The sequence below is a fragment of the Mastigoproctus giganteus genome, chromosome 7 (assembly GCF_048544385.1).
Source record: "Mastigoproctus giganteus isolate SK-2022 chromosome 7, ASM4854438v1, whole genome shotgun sequence".
Lineage (NCBI taxonomy): Eukaryota > Metazoa > Arthropoda > Arachnida > Uropygi > Thelyphonidae > Mastigoproctus > Mastigoproctus giganteus.
In genome coordinates, this window is record NC_143581.1 from 229,085,229 (window position 1) to 229,109,343 (window position 24,115).

Genomic DNA, 24,115 nt, shown 5'->3' on the forward strand with positions numbered 1-24,115 from the left:
AAAGGAAGTAAGCAAACCCTTAGCCGTAATTATGAGAGCTTCTTTGGACTCAGGGGAGGTACCCATGGACTGGAGATATGCAAATGTGACCCCAATTCATAAAGAAGGATCAAAGGGCAACACAAGTAATTATAGACATGTTAGTTTAACTTCTGTTACAGGAAAATTAATAGAGGCACTGGTTAAAGAAGCACTGCAGGATCATCTAGACAAGACTTCAGTTATAGCTTGGACACAACATGGTTTTGTTAAGGGAAAGTCTTGCTTGACCAATTTGATTGGATACTATGATGCAGTCACAAAAGAACTGGATGCAGGGAATAACTTTGATATCATATACTTGGATCTTAGAAAGGCTTTTGATACAGTTGCTCCTGGAAGACTGCTGCACAAATTGGAGCAGTGTGGCATTGGAGGCAAATTGCTGCTATGGATAAAGGGATGGTTGAGTGGGAGAAGACAGAGAGTGGTAATCAATGAACACAGCTCATCATGGACTAATGTTATTAGTGGAGTCCCTCAGGGTTCAGTATTGGGTCCTTTATTGTTCTCTGTATTTATAAATGATAGTGGCGCTTCCGTAGCCAGGTGGGAAGGAGCAGCAGTGCGTAGTACACGCTTCTTGATTAGACCGGGGTTCGAGCCCGTCACCACCAAATACGGAGGATTCGGAAAGGTCAGGGAATGACCACCGCATATCCCGGAGCAATATGGCCTTAGTTGTTAATGCTCCTAAAAACCAAATAACCAACCAACCAACCATAAATGATAGTGATGATGGTATATCAAGCTTAATGATACGAAGGTTGGCAGGGTGGTTAAGGACACTAATGACAGTACGCTGCTGCATCAGGATCTAGAAAAGGTGAGCAGATGGGCTGAGAGGTGGCAAATGAAGTTTAATATTGACAAATGTAAAGTACTACATATGGGAAGGAGCAACCCCAGAGTGACATATTAACTTTGTGGTACTACACTGACAGTGGTAGAGAATGAAAAGGACCTGTGGGTAATTGTGCCTGCAGATATGAAATTTTCTGAGCAGTGCAGATGGCCTACAAGAGTAGCTCATAGTGTCTTGTCAATGATATACCAGAATTTTTCCAGCAGGGATAAGGAGGTGATTATCCCCTTATATAAGGCAATCGTCAGGCCACACCTTGAGTACTGTATACAGGTCTGGAGGCCTCATTTTAAGAAGGATGTAGAGCTGTTGGGACGAGTACAGAGAAGGGCAACAAGATTAGTGAATGGAACAAAGGGTTGCTCTTACAATGAAAGGCTTAAATGTTGCAAATTACAGTGTCTGGAGACTAGGCACCTGCGAGGTGATCTGATTGAGGTGTATAAAGCCTTGAATGGTTTGAGCATGCTGAACGCTGATGGAATTTTTCCTGTTTCTCAGAATAATCATTTGAGAGGGCATAAATTCAAATTGAGGAAAGACAGATGTAGTTGTTGTTGTTTGGTTTTTAGGAGTATTAGCAACTAAGGCCATATTGCTCCAGGGATATGCGGTGGTCATTCCCTGACCTTTCCGCATCCTCCGTATTTGGTGGCTCATGGGCTTGAACCCCGTTCTAATCAAGAAGCATGTGCTACGCACTGCTGCTCCTGCCCACCTGGCTACGGAGCCGCCACGACAGATGTAGGATAGATGTGCAGAAGTTTGCCTTTAGCCAGCAGGTGGTTGGTTGGTGGAACAGACTTCCATCCTTTGTTGTGGAAGTTGATAGCCTAAATAAATTTAAGGCTAAGCTGGACAGGTACTTGGAACAAATGGAGGGGTGAAATGGGAGCGTTTTTTTTTTTTGGCTGATTCTGCATTAGCTTGCTTTCTTGCATCATATGCCTCTACTAATGCTAATATTATTTTATTGTATTTTATTATTAATTATCTGTTTAATTATAGGGTAAAACACAGAAGTCCAAATAATTGGCTTTATTAAATATTTGCCTTTATGGCTCAATAGGTATACTTTTACTCTGAATACCTATATTCTATTTTCTTATTAAATTTCATTTGATATTTCAGTTGAATCCTTCAGTCCTTCAATTGAATCCTTCAGAGCATGAATCCTTCAGTCTCTTCCCCGAGACTGAAGGATTCATGCTTGCCATCCAAGACCAGGTAATCAACACCAGGAACTATAGAAAATACATTGCCAAGGAGCCTGGAGTGTTAGGTGACACATGTCAACAATGCCACCTGGCCTCAGAAACGATCCAACACATCGACATCACTGCGGGATGCAAGGTGATCACCAAGACTGATTACACTCATAGACACAACTAGGTAGCCAAAATAATACATTAGAAGCTAGCAAGGAAATACCAGTTGGTCGAAGAAAGTGCACTATACTACAAGTACGAACCCCAGGCATTACTAGAGACTCCAACCCACAAGCTGTACTGGGACCGTGCCATAATAACGGATAGGACAATCCTGCACAAGAAGGAAAAGGCTACCTATCTGATTGACGCAGCAGTACTCAACACTGGCAACCTGCAGAAAACCCATGGGGAAAAAATCAGGAAATACACAAACCTAAGACAAGAGATCAAAGAGATGTGGTATATGCAACAAGTAACGATCATCCCAATCATCGTGTCAACCACAGGTAATGCCAAAGACCCTACATAACAGCCTAGCAATAGGTCTCCCAGTCAACACCTACAAGGAACTCCAGAAAGTTGCAATCCTGAACACCTGTAGGATAGTCAGAGAGTTCCCACCAACAGTAATATCAGACATAACAACAACCAACCTGTGTACTTGGTAGCAATGCCCATCACAAGGTGGAACCCCCAATCAGGGAGAAATAATATGAGCAGCAATAACAATAATAAAAATGAAAAACGTTATTCAAATATATGTATAATTATATATATCTATATATATAATATTAAGGATAATATAAAGAACCATTAGAATAAGCAAATCAATCCAATAATAATACCATCAGGGACCTAAGAAAACGCAAAAAAAAAAAAAAAAAAAATATTATCGCTTTTTACCGACAATTTAGATGACTTCAACTGGGGCCAACCATCCAGAATGAAGGCAAAAAATTACAAGAGGTTCTCTGTTTCTGTGATGATCAATATAAGTAATTTAAATCTAAACCAAATATAAACCAGAATAGGCCGAATGTAAATCGAATATAAATCGAAAGATGATAATAAAAGTTAAGAAAATTTAGAAATATTAGAATCAAAGGTAAGAAATATAAGTAAAATATAAATGTAAGCCTATATTAATCATCATTAGGGTCAACGATGATTTTCTGGTTTATATTTATTTTAGATTTAAATTACTTAGCATATATTGATCATCACAGAAACAGAGAACCTCTTGTCGTTTTTTGCCTTCATTCTGGATGGTTGGCCCTAGTTGAAGTCATCTAGATTGTCGGTAAAAAGCGATAATAATTTTTTTTTTTTTTTTTTGCATTTTCTTAGGTCCCTGATGGTATTATTATTGGATTGATTTGCTTATTCTAATGGTTCTTTATATTATCCTTAATATTATAGACATTATGGGTGTATTGCATGATTGCTTGCAACTGCATTGACTAATAAATATTATTTACATATTAGTTACGGTTATTGTCGTTTTAACTTTCTTTACTTTTTTATCAATAATTATAAATATATATATATATATATATATATATATATACATATATATATATATAATATGAGCAATTAATAAATATCTTAAGCAATATTGTCCAGATCGAATTAATGCCATCTATTATAGATAGAACATTACATCGGTCGTAATATTATATTTGATTATAGTCTAAGTAAATAAGGTACGTGCTGTTTAATGGTATATTATGTTAGAAATTTTCGGACATCACATAATAAATTTCTAACATAATATACCATTAAACAGCACGTACCTTATTTACTTAGACTATAGTCAAATATTATATATGTATATATATATACAGTGGATTCCGGTTATTTGGTAGGTTAATCGGGGCAGCCGTTTATTTGGGGCAAATCTTAAAAAACAGAAACCAATCGAGAAAATAGCCAGGGTTTACTTCGCTTAATTGGGACAGCATGCTGTTTAATCGGGCAGAAGACCGCACCACTGGAGATTACCCCACGATTGTCTCCGACAGTACCACGTGGTTCGGTCGGAATTCTGGAGGTCACAACCATAAAACAATAAAAACAATTAGCAGTCACCCATTTATTGGGCTTTTCTGTTAGTGAAATCTATCATAAATGAATAGTAAACTCGATCTTACTGAATTTGCGATAATACCAACAGCTGGAATTCTGTGGTTTATTATGGTAAAATGTGTTTACACTTCTATGGAATCTTCAATCATATAAAAAAATAAATTTTCAGATCTCTTCATTCGTGTTTTTAAAGCTTTGTAACTCATTACTCGGTTCTCACTTGCGTGTATCGTGTTACTTGCAATTTGTGTGTGCGGTGTTTTCTGTTATTTTTTGCTTATCTTTTTACTGTTTTAAATTTTAACCCCTACCCACAAATGTCAGTGAACAGAAATGTCAACTAGTTATATTTGATTATAACTAGTTATATTTGATCATATGTACTTATTACAGTACGTATTAATTATTCCGATTATCACGTATCATTTAATTTTTTAATTGGTAAGGTAATAAAGGGTAAATTTGTGCTTAATATATCTTTGCATTTATAGCCTGTGGATAATATTCCTCCTCCTTTTGCTAATTAGAATCGTTGTTTAATAGAATTAAAATTCAATTCAAAAACATGATCACAATGACCAGCGCTTACTGTACATTCGTATAGTGAACGGTACTTTACTATGTTGAATTCGTCGTAACGTGATTTGATTGTACAAAGTGTAAAGTGTTCATTGTCTAATGGCCCCAGGGGTTTTCCCCATCTCCATGTTGTTTACTCTGTTTGTGAAACACAGAACACTGTGAAGGCCAGAGATTTTAAAAAGTGTAAGGTACATGTTTATGTTATGTAGTGTCATGTTGTATTGTTCCTCTGACCTTTTAGCCATTGGGCCCCTAGTGGGACCCCCCCCTTTACCACACTTAGCCCCGAGGAGGCAGGTCAGGCATAGAGGAATCGCATTAGAAGTAAGTACTCTGGCAGGCCCTGCCACCTAAGGGCCTAAAAAAAAAAAAACAAAGGCCTAAAAAAAAATAAATAAATAATAAAAAAAAAATAAATAAATAAATAATAAAAAAATAAATAAAATAAAATAAAAAAAAATAATAATAAAAAAAATAGTAATAATTGAATTTTATTGTACATTGAACTAATTGTAAAAAAAAGGGGGGGGGGGGGGGTACATTGTATTTTTAACTATTTACGTGAAATTTCGGATAATTGGGGCAGCCGCTTAATCGGGCCAAAATGCACTAGTCCCGATGTGTCCCAAATAACCGGAATGGACTGTATATATATATATATATATACACAGTGCTTTTTTGGGACGGTATGCAATGGTACGCCATACCTGCGGCGCCTCCGTAGCCAGGTGGGAAGGAGCAGCAGTGCGTAGCACACGCTTCTTGATTAGACCGGGGTTCGAGCCCGTCACCACCAAATACGGAGGATGCGGAAAGGTCATTCAGGGAATGACCACCGCATATCCCGGAGCAATATGGCCTTAGTTGCTAATGCTCCTAAAAACCAAATAACAACAACAGCCATACCTGCACCTTTATTAACAGTGACGAGTGACATTTGGAAGCAGTACGCTATGAAATTTGTAATATTCCGTAAATTTTTTTCACATGTTTACCTACTATTCAAATAAGCTTAAAATTATTTAACTAAATTTGTATTTTTTACTGTCTATTGTTACGATATTTTCTATATCAAACTGTATAACCATTTTTATAATTCTAAATTACTCAGTTGGACCTCTGTTTAATTGTTTTGGATTCCCCTTGGAAGTTACATTTAAAATAGTTTCCATTGAGCGAAGAAAATTTTCATATAGCAAACAGATTAGGAGAGAATTAACTTGGTACGCACTGTTCACATTTCTGCCTTCAGGCAATTTAGGCAATTAGTGCTGCCGCACGAATTAAGAGAGCTAAAACATTCTACAGCTTAGTGGTACTTGGTAAAATCTATCCGGCCACATGTCCCACATACAGAGAAGTCGCACTAGTCAAGAGTGAGCAGATCAAGGGGTATTCCCAATGGGCTCTGGCCCACCTTCTATTGCAGTGGTTTCCAACCTTTTCCCATACAGGGGCCATATTCAAAAAAATTCAAAGTTAGATTTCTTTAGTGTGTTATATTTTCCATATCTTGTTGCATGTAAAAGCAAAATTGAAAATATTCGAAAATTTTATTAAGTACAATACACAATTCCTTACATTATTCCGAAACCTTCTCAAATTACATTTACTGAACAAAACCGTTAATTAGAAAATATTTTTTATAATTAACAATTTAAAATGTTTTATTTCACTTTCCTTGCGGGCCATAGGTTGGACATCACTATGAATCAACTGTAAGCGCCCCGTTCGAGAATTAGAAAAGTGATTTTCTTTTACCACAACAAATAATCATCTGTTGTTTCGTGGAAGTGCATTATCCACATTTTTCCGTAAATTTTCCCTATCTCTGTTTACATGGTCACAGCACCTGAATATCCGAATGACACCAACATTTTGGACAGTTTCAAAAAAATAAATAAATAAAATAAATTCAAATTTAAGAACTAGTGACAATACTGATGACGACTGATGGAAAACGAGGACAACGGAGGTATTAATCCTTCTAAACATGAATTGGCATTTGGTGAAAGCGAAGTTAGAAAATTGTCAATTAGGTTACAGTTAAATGAAAGAGATGCAATTCGTGGATTTCGGGGATACCTGATTGAGAAGGTTTCGGAATAATTGAAGAATTTGATGAATGCTCTGAGTGCGATAATTTCATCGAGTGAATATGAATGAAGATTTTTACAAATGAATCTGATCACCAGCCCAACCAGCACTTTGTTGATGACAAAAACAGTTTCTTCACTACTGTTTCTTAAAATTTTAGGCCCACTGCTGACCTGCTTGATCCAACAGAATACGTTGATTCGTGGCTGCTTCGGAAACATCATTCAGCAACCGACACACAAAGAGGAAGAAAAGAAGTCAACATAGGACAGGGATCGGCAACCTGCAGCTTGCGAGCTACATGCAGCTCTTTTAACACGTAACTGCGGTTCTTTAACTTTACAGCTCACATGAAGCACAATTTGAAATGGGGTTAAGAGGACTTAAAAATCAAGGACATGTGGAGTGCAAGAATAAAATGCCTTAAAACTGAAATTGAGGATTTGAAGAGGCAAAAGGCTACCCTTCCAATTCTACACAAATGGACGGCAATAGATGAGTTTAAAATGCAGACCAAATTGTGTTTGATGCCTGGCATAAGGTGTCAGATGAGAACTTAATAAAAATTTGGAATATTCTACAAAAACTTTATTATGAAATTATTTTTACTTATGTTATTATTTTTTACTTATTTTACTTATTTTTTTATATACTTGAATAATAAATTTATGCTTAATAAACTTCTGTTAATATACTCAATTTGTTGTTCTTATTCTGAAAACATTGTTACTTTATATCAGGAAAAAAAAATTTTTAGTGTACTTTTCATATCCTTTTAATTTTCAATTTTTCCTGAAAGCAAAGAATGAGTACCAGCACCTATTTTTTTTTTTTTTACAAAAAAAGCACTGGTGTATATATATATATATATATATATATAAATGGGTATTCAACCCTTAAAGGTAATGTTTAAAGAGTTGCATATGAAAAGAGGTATACAGTTGAAGAAATGGTTTCAGTAAATGCAAGATTAATAAATCAGGTATGACAGATGCACCTAAAAGCACAAAGCAGCATTAAAGGATGCAAGAGTATATATAAGTTGCATTAATATATTGAATTAAGTAAGCATAAATGGATGTGAAAGTTAACAAAGTGCCAGTAACTTGAAGGTTGAGGAAAGTAGAAAAAGAAGTGTAGTAGAAAGGTGAAAGAATGTTAATATCCTAAAGGTTATGATGAATTAAGAAAATTATGGGCTGAATTGCCAAGCCATTATAAAGTGGGGGAACTGTAAAGTAAAATTAGTACGTCAAAATACTAGTAAAATGCAAAAAAAAAATAAATAAATAAAACGAAAATGAAAATGGTAAAGCTGTCATGAGATATGGAGGGAAACATTTTTATTAAATGGTCTAACATAGGTAATGCAAAAATGCTTGATCTGATGTCAGCTGAAATAAATATTGATACGATCAGGTATTTCATCAGAGGACTACACCTGACCATGTATCAGGAACTGCGTTTCTATACTTGTCCATAGTAGTAGAAGAAAAGCGAAAGGCCAAAAAAGCAACAAAAATGAATTTAGCAATTTCTAATACAATATGGACAAGGTAGTCCCAACACAGTGTAATTTATTTAGGTAAAAATAAGTATCGACTTGGGATAAAAATGGTTAATATCAGTATGTTTAATATATATGTAGACTTTTTAGTGTAGAATTTAATTTTGTATAGATAGGAAATCAATGTATTTCAACCATTTGCTTATTCTAAATCTATTTTTTAAAATACATTGATTTCCTATCTATACAAAATTAAATTGTTTTACAGAAGTGCATTTTATATAGTTTCAAAAAAAAATAAAGAAAAAATTCAAATTTAACTACACAAAGTTCAAAGAACGAGTGACAATATCGATGACGAGAGAAGGAAAATGAGACATGAAGGTGTTAAACCTTCTAAACATGAAATGTTGGCATTTGGTGAAAATGAAGTTAGAAAATTGTCAGTTAGGTTACAGTTAAATGAAAGAGATACAATTCGTGGATTTCGGGAATACCTAATTGAAAAGATGGTTTCAGAAGAATTAAAGCATTTGATGAACGCTCTGGGTATGATACCAATTTCATCGAGTGAAAGTGAATTAGTATTTTCACAAATGAATCTGATCTTCAGCCCAACCAGAGCCTCGTTGATGACAAAAACAATTTCTTCACTACTCTTTCTTAAAATTGTAGGCCCACCACGGACATGCTTCAATTCAGCAAAATATGCTGATTCGTGGCTGCTTCAGAAACATCATTCAGCAACAGACATAAACAGAAGAAAAGAAGTCGGCATAGTGTGTTGGATGAGAATTTAATAAAAATTTGAAATATTCTACAAAAACTAATTATTAAATTATTTTTACTTGTTTTATTTATTTTTTATACATTCTACTTATTTTTTTATATACTTGAATAATAAATTTATGCTTAATAAACTGTGTTAATATACATAATTATGTTGTTCTTATTCCAAAAACATTACTGCTAAAGTAACAATATCAGGAAAAAAAATTTTTAGAGTACTTTTCATATCCTTTTAATTTTCAATTTTTCCTGATAGCAAAGAATGAGTACTGGCAACTATTTTTTTTCCTAAAAAAGCACTATATATAAAAAAAATATATATATATATATACACACACACACACACACACACACACACACACATATATACAGGTAGCCCTCGATTTGCACCAATTCGCAATAGCGCCGATCACTAACCACAAAGCCATTTTTATATTTATTTATTTTTGCAATTTTTTTTATAAATTGAAAGTTTAAAATCGTCAGACAATTTATCGGTATCATACTGTGCCACGTATCATGCACTGTTCACATTATTTAGGACAATCTGAGCCAATCAGCAATTAGTGCATCCGTATGAGAAACGAGAAAGATTCCCGCCCTCAAACTTGCCACTCGTGGATGTGGGTGATAAAAGCCATGCAGTGAAGAATTCAGGTGGTTGTTGTTTACGCAATTTACACTTGTTGGAAATTTATTACGCTAACATTTTTTATTAATTGTGCTATTAATAAATTAAATAATAATAATAATAGTGATATCTGTGTGCAGTTTTTGCCAATCGTGTTATAAAGTTTTTAATTTAATTGTCTGATAAAAGAAGTTCATTGTCTCCTAGTGCTGGGATGGAATCTGGTGAAAGCTGCCCTAATGTGTGTAGGGCATATGAATATGCCCCCATTGACTATTACTACAACTATGAAGAATGCTAATAAAATAAAACAATCGATGCAAAGTTGTGGGGAAAAATTTTGGTGCCCAGAATCTAACCCTGTGATTTCCGATTGACCATTATATAAAGGGTTCCATTTGCGCCGATTCCATTTGCACCACCTGTCCCCCCAGGTACCTAACCCCGATGTAAATCGAGGACTATCTGTATATATTAGCATTAGCATTAGCATTAGTAGAGGCATTTGATGCAAGAAAGCAAGCTTATGCAGCATCAGCCAAAAAAAAAAAAGAACAAAAAAAAAAAAAAAAAAAAAAGTAACATAAATAAATAAAAATAACCACTTCCACTTCACCCCTCTGTTCGTTCGAAATACCTGTCCAGCTGAGCCTTAAACTTATTTAGACTATCAACTTCCACGACAAGGGATGGAAGTCTGTTCCACCCACCAACCACCCGCTGGCTAAAGGCAATATATATATACATACTGTACAGTTTAACCTATACTGCCATATTTGTATGCTGTATTTGTTTAATAAAGTCTTATTGAAAATTACTCTATAGATAAGTACTTTTTATTGCCACTGCTTTACGTAATAAATACAGTAAAGTAAGAAATATGCTTAAATTTTAAAAAGTGAAAAGGTTTGGTTTCTGTTATCCAAGATTTCCGTTATCTGAGACAGTTTCAGTCCATTAATCTCAGATAATTGAGATCACATGAACGATAAAGACTTTTGCTGAATGTTTTTTCATGAAGTGAAGTTATGCAACTTTGAAATGAGAAGCTAATGCTAGACTGAAAAAATCTCATAAATTAAGTATTAATTGGAAGAATTGTTTTATGTATGTAAAATTTAAAAAAAATATATGTGTGTGTGTGTGTGTGTGTGTGTGTGTGTGTGTGTGTGTGTGTGTGTGTGTGTGTGTGTGTGTGTGTGTGTGTCAAGGTAATTTTTGACTTGGTTTGCCAATGAAAGAATTTTAAGGATTAAAATAAATGTGAAAGAAAAGTTGCTGACTAGAAGAATTTGGCCTTATATTGACATTTTCTGGAGCACTGGGATAATTATGGGTAGTTTTAAAAGTTCTTGAATATTATAACTTATAGATAATATTATAACTTTGTCTTTTCTTTTACACAACTCAAAATGAGAATAAGTAGTGTCAATAAGAAGTGATAAATGAGCTAGATGAAAACTGTTAATTGTATTTAATTCATGCATGGCTCTTTTTGGTTAGCTATAGTAGTTGAGGGGACCAAATAAGATTGGCAATTTGCAGTGATAAACTGCTATGTTTTGTTCAACCAGTTTGCTGATTTTTGGGGGGGATGGAACAAGAAAAAAAAAGGATTTTTTTTTTTTTTTTTTTTTTTGTATTTTTGTTATTTCTCCTCTGAACAACAATATCTGAATCCAGCACTGGATCAATGTAAACCCAGAATTTTTTATCAACGGGTCCAACCAAACCCCCATGATTCCCCGCCCCCATGCAGCTCAGTACATGTATTAAACATAAGGAGATTGAGGAACCATAGTTAAAACTGGGGCAAAGCAGTGTCTTAGTAAATGAGATTGAATTTTTTGGTGAAAAGAGCTGATGTGGAAGTAAATCAGTTATAGCATCAAAATTGATGGAGTTTGATGCGCCACCAAAGACTGTTTCGGTGCAAGATAAGGACATTGCAAATGAGAATCATCACAGGCAAATTTATCTATATGATGTGGTGATATCAGTGATAACCTCTACTGTCACCATATCACTACTGTCATCATATAAGAATGATGAGGGAGCTGCTAAAAGCAATACCTAATTCCTTTAGATATTGCTTTAAGCAGATTATTAAAGGGGAATTTAAATACATCAGAAATGCTGTAATAATAGCTATCCATACTACTACTACTACTACTACTACTTGTTTTCTGTACTTCATGTTTAAATTTGAAATTTGCAGATATGTGTTCTAATAATTAGTTCAATGATTAATCTGTGTGCAATAATATATATTTCTTATATAGATTGTGCTGTTGTTACTAACATTTCTTGGCTGGAGATTAACCTACTAACTTGGTTCTGGACACAGCAGTTGGCAGCACTGAGGTTTCTTCAGATAGCATGCATCTATCAAGAAAATCTTATTAGTAACTGGTGATGGGAGCCTATTGCAAATAACTTCTCATATAGTTGTGCTATTTAATTTTTACAAATGTTAATCTTGTTATTGAGATGTTTTATAAAAATGTATACCTGATTAACTTGCAACCTAAAATTTTCCACATTAGCAAACAATGGAGGCTTGTATTACATCCTAAGTTCTTAGCTTTGATAAAGTTTCTTGATTGAGTTTAAACTGTTGAGTTGTACCAATCATATTAATTTGTTCCAAATGTTTGGGAGGACTTTGTTTCAGGTTTAGCAGTGGAGCCTGCATTGGTTTCATTCCAGTACTAATTAAGCATAGTAAAAATATTATCTAACATCATTATGGATACAGAGGGGATAATTCATTCACCTACTTTTTAAATAACTACTCACTTAGTATACATAGACAGATACCTTTCAAGTTTGCTTAGCCATTCAAATCAACTGGTAATTTATTAATTGGCACATTAATCAAAATTTTTGGTCAACATTATGTTCAGTATCAGTGTATTCCTCCCTTTCTCTCAATGTTTTCACATAGGAATGTTAAGTATATTGTAATTTAATTCTTAGATGATTTAAATAAATAAACCAAATCATTTAATTAGTATTAGTGTTAGCAATGGCCACATGGTGCAAGGAAGTCTATGGCTTATGCTCCACCAGCCAAAAAAAAATAATAATAATAAAAAAATCATAAAAAAATAACAATAATAATAAAATAATAAAAAAATAAATAAAATAATAATAATAAGAAGAAAATTTTAAAAAAATCAGAATTAATAAATAAGAGAAAAGGAAATGGACAACCAAAGTGTTTCCCTCCTCCTGTTGGTAATTATCCAGCTGACAGTTATTCAAGTAATTTATCACTCACTGGCTAAAATAAAACTTCCTGCAATCTTTTCCAGCAATCAACCACCACTGCCTAAAGGCAAACTTCTGCACATCTATTCTACAACCATCTTTCCTCAATTTGAATCTTTTCCTCCTCAGGTTCTTAATCTGAGCAAGCAGAAGCATCCCATCAGCATTGAGCCTGCTCAAACTGTTTAAGACCTTATACACCTCAATCAGATCACCTCGCAGGTGCCTAGTCTCCAAATGCTGCAATTTGCAGAACTTAAACCTTTCTTCATAGGAGCATCCCTTTGTTCCCCTTACTAGTCTTGCCTTTCTCTGTACTCGTTCTAGCAACTCTACATCCTAAAATGAGGACTCCAGACCTGTATGCAGTACTCAAGGTGTGGCCATTGCTTATACAAGGGAATAATCAGCTCCTTATCCTTTCTAGCAAAATTCTTATATATCACTGACAAGACTCAATGACCTGCTCTGGCAGCCCGTCTACACTGCTGAGAGAACTTCATATCTGATTGCACAATTACCCAGGTCTTTTTCTTTCTCCACTTCTCTGAGTGTAGTAGCAGTACTTTGCATTTGTCAATGTTAAACTTCAGTTGCCACTTTTCAGCCCATCTGCCTAACTTTTCTAGATCCTGTTGCAGTAGCATACTGTCATTACTATCATTAACAACCCTGCCAACCTTTGTATCATCTGCAAACTTGGACATTAAGCCTGATATATCTTCATCAATATCATTGATAAATACACAAAACAACAATGGGCCCAGCACCAAACCCAGGAGGACTCCACTAATAACATTAGTCCACGTAGAGCAGTGTCATTTATAACCATTCTCTGCTGTTTCCCACTCAACCATCCCTTTATCCATTGTTGCAACTTGCCCTTAATACCATACTGCTTCAATTTGTACAGCAGTCTTCCCTGTGCAACAGTAACAAAAGCTTTCCTGAAATTCAAGTACAGGTAATCCTGTATATATGCGCTTAATTCATGCAACAAGTGTACCATATACAGGCAGTTCTCGCTTTACGAGTTTACGAGTTTTTTTTTCCAAGTATCTACAAAATCGAAAATATGAACATTAATTGCAAAATATGAATGTTAAACATTCATAAATACCGCATTCCAAACCACGTGCGTAGTTATACAATACAGTGTACCCCGCTTTACAATATTAATCAGTTCCAGAGACACCATCGTATCATTAAAATATCGTAATATGAACCCAATAACACATTGTTTTTTGGTAATTCGTTTCACGATCTCGGAAGTTGAAATTTTCGCTGTATAACTAATATATTTATCTTTCTAAAATGTCATTTTTAAGGTCACCAGTGTGACCTTAACCTGGTGACCTTACGGCCATCTAAAAGGTCGTGAGCATGGTTTGTAAATTGTATTAGTTACCAATTCAAATCATTAAAATGCACTACACTTTCATCGTTATTATATGTTACTTTATAAGAATCAATTTTTCTAAAGCACATTTCTGGAGGTCACTACCATAAAACAATAAAAACAATATGCACTTTCCGGTTTATTGGGCTTTTCTGTTACTTCAAGCAATTATAAACGGGTAGTAAACTCAATCTTCTTGCATTTGCGAAAATTCCGATAGCTGGAATTGTGTGGTTTTTTATGTTATGGTGAAATGTGTTTCCCCTTTACTGAAATCTTCAATTGTATAAAAAACATAAATAAATTTTCAGAATCTTCTCTTCATTCCTTTTTTTAAGCCGCGTAAACTTGTTTCTCCACACGAATCATGTTAGTTGCAATTTGTGTGTGCCGTTAAAAAATGCTTATGCATGCAATCATGAAATTTATAATTAAAAGAGAAGATTATCTTGGAAACAAACGCCTCTTGAAACATTTCTGAAGAAGACGACTCCTTGTGCAACAAACCGAGTGCCGATCAATAATCAGTAATCAACGAGTGTGCATTTAGTCGAGGATGATGAAGAATAAACTTCTTTAACATTTGTAAGTCATAAATAATTTCTCTATTGTTATAATTTGCTTGATTTTACAGGCTACGTTTTCATTTATTTCGATAAATCAATCATTGTTTAAACATAAACTAATTAGCTAACTAATTTCATTGTTGAGAACATACTCCTATTTTTAATCTTATGTCTATGGGAAATAAATTTCTGCTTTACAAGTTTTCGCTTTATGAGCACGTGCTAGGAACAAATTAACTCGTAAAGTTGAGAACTACCTGTATATCTTGAAACAACATATATCAAAGTTAAACACGAGTGGGAAAAATTCTAATTCATCCATGATGTTTTGGAACATAAGTCAGAAGTTTTAATTTAGCCCTTTAAAATACGTTTTAACTGTGTATATAGATAGAAATATAAAGAATAATGAAAAGAAAGTAAGCAAAAAAATGTTTATTAAGAAAATGCGCTACAAAATAAGTTAAAAATGGATATGTTACTTTCTAGAAAACTGTTTTTCAACCGTCGTTTGAATAATTGTAGCCTTCTTTTTCTCCTTAAAGTTTACAGCAGCTAATTCCATTTTCTAGGGTTCAACAAACTAGCATGCTTCTTTCCACATTTGGATCTGAATCCATAATTTGTTGTTTAACAGTTTTATGAGTTTCCAAATTTCGAAACATCTGCTCGAGTTCCTTTAACGAAATTTCCTTAGCAACACTCCTCCTTCAGCTGCAATTTCTTCTGTCTCGTCGTAGGCACGCTGTTGCTCCAATTCTGTAAGATCTGTGTCAATGAGTGGCTGGGAATGCGAATCCAGGCATTCAAAAATCCATCTTCAAAGCCAAGATCCTTTCGAATGATGCTAATTTCTTCTATAACAGCGTCAACTCTATTTTCAAAGCCACAAAAGTGATTTGCACAGTAAGGCAGAAGATATTTCCACACAGCCCTCATTGTACTAGCCATAACTTCTTGCTATGACCCATAAATATTTTCAATAGCTTACCTAATGTTAAAATTCTTCCAAAATTCAGTCAATGAAATTGCATCTTCCTCCGTCGTAGCTTGCAATGCTTGCACAAAAGTTCTTCATAGATAATAGGCCTTGAAAGTTAAAATTAAGCCCTGGTCCATTGGCTGTAGCAAAAACATAGTGTTTGGGGGTGAAAATACTACTTTTACATTTTCACACGGATAATTCAGTGCAGTAAGATAGCTAGGGGCATTGTGAAGAACTAAGAGGGCTTTAATTGTAAAATTGTTTTGCTTGCAATAGTTTTCAACTGCTGGACAAAAATCACTGTTAAACCACTCTTCAAACAAAGCTTGCATGACCCATGACTTTTTATTTGCCTGCCAAATTACAGGAAGTGATGCTTTGTTGCAACCTCTTAAAACACCTCAGATTTAGTGAATGGTAAATAAGCATAGGTTTCAATTTGAAATCGCCTTCAGCATTTCCACCGATCAGAAGAGTTAAGCGGTCCTTGGAGACTTTCTAACCAGGTTGCGATTCTTTTTTTTTTTTTTTAGCTAAGAAAGTTTTAGACGGCATTTTCTTCCAATAAAGGCCAGTTTCATAATGGTAAATATTTGGTACTCATTGTAATTATTTCCCTCAATTATTTTTTTAAAACATGCAAGACATTTGGCCACTGCATCTTTGTCTCTTCTCCAGTGGAGCCTTTATCTCATGGCTATTCCCAACCTCGTATTGTTTCGCATTACAAAAATGCAAAATGGGATGACCTGCGAGATTTATTTTCCTTGATTGGATTACTATTTCAAAACTTCTGATGTCAACGTTTGCTCAGATCGTGTCAGTGAAATTATTCTTGTAGGAATGGAATAATTTATTTCAAACTCCACTTTAAAATCTCATCCTTTATCTAAACCTTGGTTTTCCAATAAATGTGCTAAGGCTGTTCAAGAGAAGAACATTGCATATCGTAATTGGCTTGTTTCCAATTCTTCAGTTTCATTTTCTTCCTACACCAAAGCTCGCAATAATTGTAAAGCAGTTGTTAATCAGTCCAAACTAGATTTTGAACAGGCTAAAAGTAGAAAACTTGCCTCTTACCCTAATGGTAGCCAAGCATTCTGGTCTCTTTCCAAAGTGTCTGGAGACTAGGCAATGGCGAGGTGATCTGATAGAGGTGTATAAAGCCTTGAATGGTTTGAGCATGCTCAATGCTGATGGGATTCTGCCTCTTGCTCAGAATAATCACCTGAGAGGGCATAAATTCAAATTGAGGAAAGGCAGATGTAGGATAGATGTGCGGAAATTTGCCTTTAGCCAGGGGGTAGTTGGTTGGTGGAACAGACTTCCATCCTGTGTCGTGGAAGGGGATAGCCTAAATAGATTTAAGGCTCAGCTGGACAGGTATTTTGAACGAACGGAGGAGTGAAGTGGAAGTTTTTTTTTTTTTGGCTGATACTGAATAAGCTTGCTTACTTGCATCATATGCCTCTACTAATACTAATGCTAAAAAAAAAAGCTATTGGCCATAACTCTGTCAAAACCAGATGGTTCTGTTGTCACTTCAGCCAAGGATAAAGCTGACCTGCTAGCATTCCATTTTTCTTCCAACTCATGTATTAATGATCTTGGTAAAACACCTCCTACCATTCCCAGCACACTCCATTCAATGCCTCCTGTGGTTTTCTGTCAAATTGATGTCAGAACGATTTTGATGAATCTTGATGCTAAGAAAGCTCCAGGTCCTGATGGTATTTCTCCACTTGTTGTCAAAACCTGTGCTCCTGAACTTACTCCTGTTCTTTCCCGGCTTTTTTCACTTTCTTATTCCAAAGGTGTTTTTCCTTCTGCTTGAAAATTTGCTCATATCCAGCCAGTTCCTAAAAAGGGTGACAAATCCCTCCCATCCAGTTATCGTCCCATTACAATTACTTCTTCTCTTTCTAAAGTAATGGAGAAATCAATTAACTGCCAACTCTTCAACTACCTGGAAACCTTCTGTTTGATGAACGATCACCAGTATGGATTCCGCCAGTGTCGATCCACTGGTGATTATCTGGCTTATGTTACCCATTTATGGACAACTTCAATGGAAACATTTGGAGAAATACAAGCAGTTGCTCTTGACATCTCAAAGACTTTCAATCGTGTTTGGCCTAGAGATCTAAACAAGCTTCCATCTTATGGTTTACCAACTGTTTTTTGTAATTGGTTATCCAGTTTTTTCTCTGATTGCTCACTGAGGGTGATGGTAGATGGCTCTCCATCTTCTAACTTCTCCACTAATTCTGGTGTCCCCCCCCCCAAGGTTCAGTTCTTCCCCCCACTCTTTTCCTCATGTATAATAATGACCTTCTTCCATTGATTTTGTATGGATACTTAATGATTTTGTAATAGCTGAAAGCAAAGTGGAGGAGAAATTGTTGAAGTTAAACATAAGAAAAGCACCTGGGGTGGATGGGATCTATCCAGTTATATTAAAGGAGGCAGCAAAGCAACTAAGCAAACCCTTAGCCATAATTATGAGAGCGTCCTTGGACTCAGGGGAGGTGCCCACGGCCTGGAGATGTACAAATGTATCCCCAATTCACAAAGGGGGATCGAAGGGTGACACGAGTAATTACAGACCAGTTAGTTTAACTTCTGTTTCTGGTAAAATAATGGAGTCACTGGTTAAAGATGCATTGCAGGATCATCTAGACAAGACTGCAGCAATAATTCAGACATAGCATGGGTTTGTTAAGGGAAAGTCTTGTCTGACATATTTGATAGGATATTATGATGTGGTTACAAAGGAACTGGATGCAAAAAATAATTTTGATATCATATATTTGGATTTCAGGAAAGCTTTTGACACTGTTGCGCATGGAAGAAAATTGTACAAATTGGAGCAGAATGGTATTAAGGGTAAGTTGCTACAATGGATAAAAGGATGGTTAAGTGGGAGAAGACAGAGGGTAGTAATCAATGGGTGCTGCTCTTCTTGGACTAATGTTATTAGTGGGGTCCCACAGGGTTAGGTGTTAGGTCCACTGTTGTTTTGTATATTTATCAATGATATTGATGAAGGTATATCAGGCTTAATGTCAAAGTTTGCAGATGATACAAAGGTTGGCAGGGTTGTTAATGACAGTAATGGCAGTGTGCTACTGCAACAGGATCTGGATAATTTGGGCAGATGGGCTAAGAAGTGGCAACTGAAGTTTAACCTTGACGAATGCAAAGTACTGCATATGGGTAGAAGTAACCCCAGAGAAACGTACCAACTGTGTGGTACTACACTTAAGGTGGTAGAAAATGAAAAAGACCTGGGAGTAATTGTGCAGGCAGATATGAAGTTTTCTGAGCAATGCAGACAGGCTGCCAGGGCATGTCATGGGGTTTTGTCAATGATATATAGGAATTTTGCTAGCAGGGAAAAGGAGGTGATTATCCCTCTGTATAAGGTCAGGCCACGCCTTGAGTACTGCATACAGGTCCGGAGGCCTCATTTTAGGAAGGATGTAGATTTACTTGAGCGTGTACAGAGAAGGGCAACAAGATTGGTGAGGGGAATGAAGGGATCCTCTTATCAAGAGAGGCTTAAGTTCTGCAAATTGCAGTGGCTGGAGACTAGGCACCTGCGCGGTGATCTGATTGAGGTGTATAAGGCCTTGAATGGGTTCAGCACGCTGAATTCTGATGGGATCCTTCCACTTGTTCAGATTACGAACCTAAGGGGGCATAAATTCAAATTAAGAAAGGACAAATGTAGAATAGATGTGCGGAAATTTGCCTTTAGCCAGCGGGTGGTTAATTGCTGGAACAAACTTCCATCTGTCGTTGTGGAAGTTGATAAGTTGAATAAATTTAAGGAGGAACTGGACAGGCATTTGGAGGGAATGGTGTGATTTTTTTTTTTTTTTGGCTGATGCTGCATAAGCTCATACACTTGCTTTCTTGCATCACATGCCACTACTACTACTACTACTATTGACTGGAAATCCTATCCATAGTTTTGCCAATGATAGCACATTGCATTCCACTTTCCATTTTGAGAAACCTTGCCCTGCTCAATCAGCTTCAACTTCTTGAATATCCACTACCAATTCCTTAAATGCCGATCTCCAGGTAATTCTCCAGTGGGGCAAAGACAACTTAGTTGATTTCAATTCTTCTGCCCCAATGCTTATCTTTGGTGACACTCCGATATCTAGGCAAAATGATATATCTCTTTTGGAGATTACTGACTTCTAATCTCTCTACTTCTCTTGGCACAGGCACATTACAAATATTGCTTCCTGTGCGTATAAAAAACTTGGTTTTCTCTTTCGCTCTCACCGTTACTTTTCTTCCAAAGAGCTGGTCACTCTGTACAAATCGTAAATCCGCCCTCCCATGGAATATTTTTCCCACATCTGGAGCGGTGCCCCCAAAACCTTTCTCAGGCTTCTAGATTCCATTCAGCAGAAGGCAGTTAGATTAATTAATGACTCATCTCTAACAGAGTCTCTCCACTCGCTGTCTCATACACATACTGTTTCTGCTGCGTGCCTTTTCTACAGATACTTCCATGTGCACTGTTCTTCTGAATTGGTTTCTATAATTCTTGCTCTCTCTTTCAAAACAGTCTGAACACGTGTCACCACCAGCTAACATCCATGTACTATCAAACTTCAAACTCACAGAACCAACTTTTCATCTTCCTCGTTTATTTATTCAACTGCCGTTTTCTGGAACAACCTTCCTTCATACGTATTTCCTGAAAATTACAGTCTACAGAAGTTCAAGTCTAATATCAACAAATATCTTCTTTCATCTTCTCAACCTCCAAACCACACACGGTACTAAGTACTATAGGTTTTAATACCGCATGTGTTTCGGATTTTCATAAAAAAAAATATATATATGACCTGTTCCTAGTGCACTGTATACTGAAAGATGTAGATGCAACTTTACCTTGTTCTGTGTATTTCTTAGATTTGGACAGAATTAGTCATACTGAGGCCTGGTACCATGCCAATGCTTGTCTTGCTTTGACCATTATCAATTTCAACGTTGAGAACGTAACCACTGTTTTTAACATTAGATCTATGGAAAATAAATTCATGCTTTACGAGCTGGCACTAGGAACGAATTAACTCATAAAGTTACGAACTTCCTGTGTGTGTGTGTGTGTGTGTGCGTGCGTGCGTACGTGCGTGTGCAAAGCTACCTGCTGGACAATACAGTCCAGCAAGTAACTATCTCAATACCAATCATACTGTCAAACTGGTAGACCATTTAGCATACTCGTCACTGTGAAGCACAGCTTTCCATTGGAGTACTTTATGCCAAGCTCAAACTTAATCCCAAATCTATCTCATCCTGAATATTTCTTCTCCCTCTAGACTACTCCTTAGTTTCTGTTCCCAAAGTGCCAGTGCCTCTAAATTGGTACCATTAAACTTTGTTCCATTTTTCAGCCCATCCTCTTGAAGCAGCATAGCCTGTTCTAATCATTAACCACTCTAAAACCTTAACTTTTAAGCAAACTTTGACAGCTTGTTTTCCCTCATCAGTATCATTTAAGATAAGAGAGATCCAAGCACTGATTCCTGAGGGATCCCCCACCACCACCACCACACACACACACACACACACACACACGCACACACACACACACTACTCTGGTCCATTCTGAGGAATACTCATTTATTATCGCCCCCTATCTCCTGTCCTTCACCCAACACCTAATCCACTGATAGATCTTATATACAATTACTCCCTCGTGAGGAACCATATCGAAACCTTACTAAATATATATATACACACACACACACACACATACAGGGTGTTTCAAAAATGATGGTCAATAATTTATAGGTGAAAAGTACAAAATAAAATAAGCAAAAAAAGTCCCAGTGAACATCAGGCCGAAAATGAACTGTTTTTGAGATAATGCACATTTTCTGTTAACATCTGCCACTAACTATGGGAGCACTTGTTTATCAAAAAGCTGTGAATCCTTTGCTAAGGGTGGTTTTATTTAACATAAGATAATTCATTTTTAATTTTTGGTTTCAACACCACAGGATTTTACAAAAGATGTTCAAAATGCTGTCCTTGCATCCATATGCAGCTTTGAAGTTTTCTCTGCATTCAGTTGCAAATCCTCTCAGGCATTCCTGGGTCATTTCTGATTTGCTGAAAGGCTCCTTCAACCCGGCACTGCAATTCCTCAACTATGTTAATGTCAAAAGTGTACAGTTTTTACATTACCCCAGACACAGAAATCCACAGGATTTAAGTCTGGTAATTTGGGAGGCCACATTATAGGCCCACCTCTAGCTATCCACCGTTGACCATACCTTCTAGTTATATATCATGTCACAACCCGAGCAAAATGTGCTGGTGCACCATCATGCATAAACCACGTGTTCTGGCATTGCTTAAGTGGAACATTATCATCATCAAAGAGGTCTGGAAGAACATTCTGCAGGAACTGAAGGTACAGCTTTCCTGTTAGCCTGTTTGGCAGAAAGTGTGGTCTAATTAGACGGTCTCCTAGTAGTCCTGCTCAGACATTCAACAAGAAACGTTACTGATGTTGTGACTCGTGAATTGCATTAGGATTTTCGTCGGACCAAACATGACAGTTATGAAAATTAAAAATACCATCACGAGTAAACCCAGCTTCATCGGTGAACAAAATGTTGTTTAAAAATTGGAGGATTGGGACACACTGTTGTTGCATCCACTGGCAGAAGTTTACTCTGGGAGGGTAGTTTGTATTGCTGAGACCTGTACACACTGGATATGGTAGGGGTAAAGTAATTGGCGATGTAATATTCACCACACACTGCTATGATTCAGTACACTCTCTTGCAGAGCAACCCTCCTTGTCGAAATTCCTAGATTTTGTTCTATTCTTTCTAACACCCTTTCATCAACATCAGGTGTTATGCTTCTGGGCCTATCTGCTTATATTCCATGTGCGAAGCACCCGAAGACGTTAATGTACATTGATGAATGTGCACCTGTCGGGCTGCGTTCAGTGGGGAAATGCTTCTTGGTACAAACATGCAGCCTCAAATGCACTGCCGTTGGCTTTACCATACATGAAGTGCATGTCTGCATACTCTTCATTGCTGTAACCTCTTTCCATGATGACTATCCTTTGACAATTACTAGTATGCCTGCTGTGTCCCGGAGCATTTAGAGAGGGGAAAGGGAGAGTATAAGCATAACCTAACCTAACCTAAACAAATAAATCAGTGGTGGAGCCCAATTCTGTACAGTTCACCTTGTCAGTGGTAGATCCCAACGAGAAATGTGCAATATTTCGAAAATGATTCTCTTAAGCACCCATGTTACTAGGCTTTTTTTGCATATTGTAGTCTGCACGTTTCACCTTTAAATTATTGACTTTTGAAACACCCTGTCTATAATGTCATCACTTTTGAAACACCCTGTATATAATGTCAAATTTATTACTTGCATGCATTGAACTGTTTTATAACCCTGTTTTAATACTTTACTAGATTTGTCAGGCAAGATTCTCTTCGTGAAACCATGCTGAGACTCATTTAGGATGCCAAGATAATCACGTATTGCTTCTTTAGCCATAGATTTCCATAATCACCGCAGAAGTCAAACTCACTGGTCTGTAATTGCCCATCACTTTTTATCATTTTTCTTATCTTTTTATTGAAAGATAAGTAGAATTACAGAAAACATAAGAGAAGGGCAGTTTCTTTTCAATGGGGTTGGAGGTGGAGAGGGAATAAGGGAATGACATAGATGTGATTAGAATGTTGACAGAAAGACATCCACAAGCATACAAAGATTATATACAGAATATGTGTTTTATAGATTTGAAGATGGCTTTTGATCAGGCAGACTGGGTTATTTTATTGAATACATTAGAAAGGATAGGAGTGGTTTGGAAGAACAGAAAATGATTTGTAGATTATATTTGGGATCAGTATTATCCAAAAGTAATAGTTATGATAAGACAATATAATTCAGAAAGTGTAACAATAGAAATAAGTATGAGACAGGTGTTCTCTATAATGTCATTATGTAGAAGAAATGGTTAAATAAAAAGAAGCAGGATAAGATGCAGCCCTGCCACACTCCAAATTTA

The 24,115-nt window shown here is 36.2% G+C and overlaps 1 protein-coding gene across 11 annotated transcripts in view; it reads left to right on the top strand.

Moving 5' to 3' along the window:
* LOC150083758 (uncharacterized) overlaps nt 1–24,115 on the top strand; it is a 999,111-nt gene that overhangs the window by 795,641 nt on the left and 179,355 nt on the right. Inside the window, exon 24 of one of the 11 annotated variants that reach the window (XM_090377471.1) lies at nt 12,089–12,196. The exons of the other annotated variants lie outside the window; for them this stretch is intronic. The gene's annotated coding sequence lies outside the window, so the exon portion shown is untranslated. Of the gene's footprint in view, nt 1–12,088; nt 12,197–24,115 lie in introns of those variants that run through there. 11 annotated transcript variants of the gene reach the window in all.